At 39.9% G+C, this 6,667-nt stretch overlaps 1 pseudogene; it reads right to left on the reverse strand.

The window, feature by feature from the left end:
- Positions 1–1,002: 1,002 nt before the first annotated feature.
- On the reverse strand, positions 1,003–6,515 carry LOC101994525 (annotated as a pseudogene).
- Positions 6,516–6,667: the final 152 nt, after the last annotated feature.

The following is a 6,667-nucleotide window of genomic DNA, read 5'->3' on the forward strand; positions in this document are numbered from 1 at the left end:
AGCACAATACAGAGAACCGGTTTAGGAAGTGGGGTATGAGTAAAAGCAGTAAACAGCATTCAAGATCTCTGGTCTGTGCAAACTGACATGAGGCTGCAGAGCTGCTGCTCACACTGTACTAGAGACCACAGCCTCTAGTTAAGTCTGCAAACTGCTGGCTAAATGCCTTATCTATATAGGTCTGACATTCTCTACGAAAGAAACCAAATCTGAAGGAGTAGCATTATCTACAGCATAGGAAGGACTGTGAAAATGATGAAGGCTCACACAGAATTAACACTTTTCTTGAAGGGCACCTTGAGTTACATTTGGCATTTGTTTGAATTTATCTATTAGGGCCAGACTTATGGACATTTTATTGTATTTATATCTTGGCAAAAAAAACTTTGGTCATAGTTCTACAAAAACTTGTTAAAAGGTTATTTTTGATTAAAATATTCTTTGAGAAGTGATACACAACAAGAACAGAAAAGTAAACATTCACACCTAACATGAGAGCATCTTAAATACAGCAGGAGTCAGTAGTGCTTACAGAAAGGAGGGTCCTTTTAAGGAAAAGGAGCCAGTATCAAAATAAGGCACGCCCTATTATTGTCACCAATTTGTACTAGGCAGTAGTGTTCTTCTTGGAAGGCACAAGCTGGGAATCTAATCACCCAAAGGTTTGAAAATGTGGTTTTGAAGACAATGTCAGATGTGGGGACAACTGACTGAATAGAATCCCCTTCCTGGAATCCACAGCGAGTCATCAGTGACAATATCCACCTCGACTCCAGCACTCTGGAACACCAGAAGTCCTCTTTCCTAGTCAGTGCATAACTTTGTGAAGGCACTGTGCAAATTGTGGGCAGGGCAGCTTACACCCCCATTTGGAGTATATATTAAAACATGGGCACATTTCCTAGGCACTGAACTCTATGTAAACTAACAAAAATAATTTTTTGGGGGAAAAAAACAGTAGGTAAGCTCAATAAGTAGGCTTCGGTTTCACCAGATTCCTCACTAAGAGACATACCACACAATAATGATGATGACAACAATCACCAGGACACTGATCCCTATCGCCCACATCTTGCAGTTCTTCCACCTGTACTTTCTCTTCAGCTTGGCAGGACTTGTTTCAAACTGAGAAGTGCCTGCCTGCAGTGCATCTGCGCAATCATCTAGCTCTGAGAGCTTCTCATCTCTTTCTAACACCTTGTCCACGCTGACTCTCATGATATCAACCACCTCATCTACTTGATTCTGTGTCTGCTGGAGTCTGCGGTTACTGCCAGAGGCAGCTCTTGAACTTCCTGAAGGCACACCTGTGGAGATTTTGGCAGTGGCGGCAGCAACCAACCAAGGGTCGGTGGACTTGTATGAATAGTCGTGATTTGAGTGCCAGTTTTAATTGATCAGTAGTCACATGTAGCTGATGCCTGTCATCCATCCTTGTAGAAAGCCCTCTGGGACAGTGCTGGTCTGCCTAGATATTCAGTACAGTAAGCACCTAGCAGATATTTATGAATGACTGAATATAATCATGACTGTTATCTCTGCTTTTGTACTTCAGCATCCTGCCTGGATGCTATGAGGCAGATTATTGGATTTTTAAGACAGACCTATATCTCTTCCTTCTTCATGTATGTGGCTGTTATTAATTTCTTTAAAATTTTTGTAAAGTAATCCATTTTACATAATCCAAAAATAGTGCCCAAGAATTAAAAGATGACAATGACTTCCCCAAATTGACTCTGCCCTAAGTTAAACACTGCTCACATGAGCCTCATGCAACTTGGTGAGTGGGCTCTAGTGTATCAAGGATTCTTACAAATAGTTGAATCTAGATGCAGTGTGACCAGGGTAGAATCAGACCAGTTGTCACTTCTTTTTGGCATCTGCATCTGCCTAACTATAAAGTTCATATCCAGCCCAAAATTTAGCAGTTAGCACACTAGATAGCCAAAAAGTTGTCCACTGTATATATGCTGATAAGCTTAACACTTAATGTTTTTAATTACAAATTAAAAAGTGTCATGAACTTTTTTTGAACAATACATCATGTTTAATTATGCTTTTTTCATTTGATTAAAAAAATTGAGATTTATTTGCACCCAGTGAGCATCTACTTTGAATTTAGTTTTGCTCTTCCCTGTCCATGTTATCTATCATTGTTTATATCAGTTCATAATACTTTTAACATTAAATTTTAAAAAATAACATTTATTAGACTGTGTGTACATGCATGCATATGGAAGTCAAAGGGCAACTTGTAGAAGTCTGTTCTCTCATTCACTTTGTGAATTTCCCAGGCTTGGTGGCAAGTATTTTTATTCACTGAGCCAACTAATCAACCCAATTTCCCCCTTTTACTAAAAATAGATTCTTTTCTCATATAATATATTCTGATTACAGTTTCGCTTCCCTCCTTCAAGTTCTGCTCCTCCAAGTTCCTTCCAATTTCCCCTTCGACCCAAATTCACTCCCTTTCTATGTCTGTTAGAAAGGAACAGATGTCTAAGAGATAGTGACCAAACATAACAAAATAAAATATAATAAGATAAAAGAAAATGGTCACATTGAAGCTGGACAAGGTAAACCAACAGCAGAAAAAGAGCCCCAAGAGAAGACATAAGAATCAGAGACCCACTTGTTCACATACTCAAGAGTCCCGTAAAAACACTAAATTGAAAGCCGCAATATATATGCAGAGGACCTGGTGCAGGCCTATGTAGGCCATTGCTAGCTGCTTCTGTCTCTGAGTTCATGTGAGCCTTGCTCATTTGATTTAGAGGAACTTGTTATCCTGGTGTCCTGCATCCCTTCTGACTTTTACATACTTTCTGCCTCCTCTTCTGCAGGGCTCCCTGAGCTTTAAGGGGAGGGATGTGATGAAGACATCCCATTTAGAGCTGTGTGTTTCAAGGTCTCTCACTCTCTGCATAATGTCTGGCTTGGGTCTCTGTATTTGTTCCCACTTGCTGCAGGAGGAAGCTTCTCTGATGATGGCTGAGGAAGGTGCTGATCTATGAGTATAGGAGTCATTTTATCAGTACTTTTTTTTTGGTAGACTGGTAGTACTTGGTTTTGCCCTAGGTCTCTGGACTATCTAGTCTCTGGTTCGTGGTCACCCAAGCAGTGTCAGGTATGGGTTCCATCTTGTGGAGTGGGCAAAAACATTAGTGGCTTACGCCCACAAGCTATATGCCACCATTGTCCTATCATATTTTACATGAGGACGGCATTGTAGATCAATGCTGGGTTGGTGTTTACATTTCTCTTTTGGTAGCCTGAAGAATACCTGTACCAAAGACACTAGAATGTAAGAATGGGGGTTCTATGTAGGCACCAGCTCGACTCTCCATGTTCAGTGAGTACTGTGGGTGTTGTCTTTGGCCCTGCTGTCAGTTTGTAGCAAGTAACCTATTATTTTATTTTTATTTATTTATTTTGTTTTTCGAGATAGGGTTTCGCTGTAGTTTTAAAGCCTGTCCTGAAACTAGCTCTTGTAGACCAGGCTGTCTTTGAACTCACAGAGATCCACCTGTCTCTGCCTCCCGAGTGCTGGGATTAAAGGCGTGTGCCACCACCGCCCGGCTGTAACCTATTATTTTAGCAACAGCCTTGGATTGTTTGGAAATTTCTATGGGACCCCTTTGGTTAACAAGTCAATTGAATGTAACCAAGTCCTGGTACTGGAAGCTTAGTTTGGTTACAAGAGACAGCCAGTTGGGACTCCGTCTCCTTCATTATTTAGAGACTTCATAGGATTGCCTTCATATATTTTAGAAAATTTTGACTGTACTAGGTTTCTTTACCACCCCTCAAATGCCTCTTAATTCTAGCTATCTCTCCCAACATTCTCTCCACCAACCCTGTCTCCCTTCTCCCTCCCCACACGATCTTTCCATTCCTGTATCTCCTGTCATTTATTTAATGGCTACTATCCACATATAAGAGAATATATACCATATTTATCTTTCTGGGTCTAAGTTACTTCACTAAAGATGATTTTTTTCTAGTTCCATCCATTATTCTGCAAATTTCACGGTATAACTTTTTTAAACAGCTGCGTAACACTCCATTGTATAAATGTACCACATTTTCTTTATCCATTCTTCTGTTGAGGGACATTTTGGTTGTTTCCAATTTCTGGCTATTACGAACAGAGCAACAATGAACATGGTTGAGCAAGTGTCCTTGTGATAGGATGAAATGTCCTTTGGGTATATGACCAAGAGTGGTGTAGCTGGATCTTGTAGATCAATTCCCATCCTTCTGAGGAATTGCCACACTGATTTCCATAGTGGTTGTACAGGTTTGCATTTTTACTAGCAATGAATGATTGTTTCCCTTATTCCACATCTTCATCATGAGCTGTCAATTGTGTTATTGATCTCAGCCAATCTGACAGGTATAAAATAGAATCTCAAAGTAGTTTTGATTTGCATTTCCCTGATGACTAAGGTGTTGAACATTTGTGTTTTTTAGCCACTTGAGTTTCCTGTATGGAGAATTTTCTGTTTTGATTGTACTCCAATTTTAAATTGGATTATTTTGTATTTTGATATCTAGTTTATTGATTTCTTCATATATTATGGATATTAGCTCTCTGTCTAATGTGGAATTGGTAAAAATCTTTTCCTATTTTGTAGGGTGCCACTTTATCCTAAGGATGGTGTCCTTTGCCTTACAGAAGCTTTCAGTTTCATGAAGTCCCATTTATTAATTGTTGATCTTAGTGCCTGCAATAACAGTGTTCTGTTCAGAAAGTCTATACCAATGAGTTCAAGGCTAGTCCCACTTTCTCTTCTATCAGGTTCAGTGTATCTGGTTTTATGCTAAGGTCTTTGATCAATTGGGAGTTGAGTTTTGTGTAGGGTAGTAAGTATGGATCTATTTAATCAGTCCAAATTAAAAAAAAATTGTAGACAATATCTCACCTCTCACAAGGTCTTATTCCTACCTGACCTGGAACTGGCTATGTAGGCTGGGCTTGAACTCACAGAAATCTGCCTGCCTCCGCCTCCTGAGGACAGAATTAAAAGTGGTGGTTGCACCGCCACCACCTAACATATATGTATGTATTAGTTTTAGAGATAAGTTTTGTTACATAGCTTAGACTGGCCTCAGACTTAGATACTTGTCCAAGCTCTTTGCCTATTTATGATTTTTGATCTTGTTATTGTTGAGATGCAGGATTTCCTGATGGATTCTGAATAGTAAATACTGACCAGATAGGTAATCTGTAAATATTTTCTCCTGTTTTGTAAATTGTTTTTCAGTTTTTTTTTATTTGTGTGGGTGGGTACAATATGTACTTACAGAGGCCAGAGGTTAATATCACATGACTTCTTTTTTTTTTAAGTTGCATAAATTTTTTTTATTTTTTTTAATTTCTTTATTTATTAAGGATTTCTGCCTCCTCCCCGCCACCGCCTCCCATTTCCCTCCCCCTCCCCCATCAAGTCCCTCTCCCTCATCAGCTTGAAGAGTAATCAGGGTTCTCTGACCTGTGGGGAGTCCAAGGACCGCCCACCTCCATCCAGGTTTAGTAAGTTGAGCATCCAAACTGCCTAGGCTCCCCCAAAGCCAGCACGTGCAGTAGGATCAAAAACTCATTGCCATTGTTTTTGAGTTCTCAGTAGTCCTCATTGTCCGCTATGTTCAGCAAGTCCGGTTTTATCCCATGCTTCTTCAGACCCAGGCCAGCTGGCCTTGGTGAATTCCCGATAGAACATTCACATGACTTCTTTATCACTCTTCATCTTATATTTTTGAGATGTGTTCTCTCCCTGAATCTGGAGCTCACCAACTAACCTAGATTGACTGACCAGCAAGTCCCAGGGATCCTCCTGTTTCCACTCCCAGTGCCGGGATTACAGGAACAAGGCCACCATACTTAGCTTTTTATGTAGTTACTAGGCAGCTGAACTTAGCCTCAGTTGCACAGCCAGCACTTTGCCCACAGCTTGCCAGGCCCTGTGTGCAGAAGTTTTAAAGTTTCACATGTTCTCATTTGCCTATTTTGACATTTGATTTTGTAACTGAGGAATAATGAAAATTCCAATTCCTCAGTTACTAAAGAAAGTGTTATGCTTTCTGTAGGGTGTTTTAAGTCTTGATTTATTGTGAGTTTACTCTTATGTATGGGTTTGAGGTTCAACTTTATACTTTCTGTGTGTGGCAGTCCAGTTTTCCCAGCACTGTGTGTTGAACACTGACCTTCTCTGTATCCTTAGAGGCTTGATGAAGACCATTTGACCATATATTCAAGGGTTTGCCCCAGGATTTTGTCTTGTTTGTGTCTCTATGCTAGTACCATATCTTGGTGATTGGGTTGTGCATTTTAAAACAAGAAGTGTGAGACCTCCAGCTTTGTCCTTTTTCAAGGCTATTTTAGATGTTCAGAGCCCCTTGAGGTTTTGTATGAATTTTAGGATTGTTTATTTTATATTTCAGGTATGGTCTTCTAATTATAAAGCTCATACTTTATAGTCGAAGCTGGCCTTGAACACGTTATTTCCTGCCATATCTTCCCAAATTCACAGATTATAGGTGTGTGCCAACATACTTAACAGAAAATTTTCTATGTCTGATTTTTTAAAAATGTTATCAGGAGTTTGTTTTGTCTTAAAATAGTGTCTTCCATTGATGCCCAGGATGCCCAGGATGGTGACAAGCT

This window comes from Microtus ochrogaster, chromosome 1, assembly GCF_000317375.1.
Source record: "Microtus ochrogaster isolate Prairie Vole_2 chromosome 1, MicOch1.0, whole genome shotgun sequence".
Taxonomy (NCBI): domain Eukaryota; kingdom Metazoa; phylum Chordata; class Mammalia; order Rodentia; family Cricetidae; genus Microtus; species Microtus ochrogaster.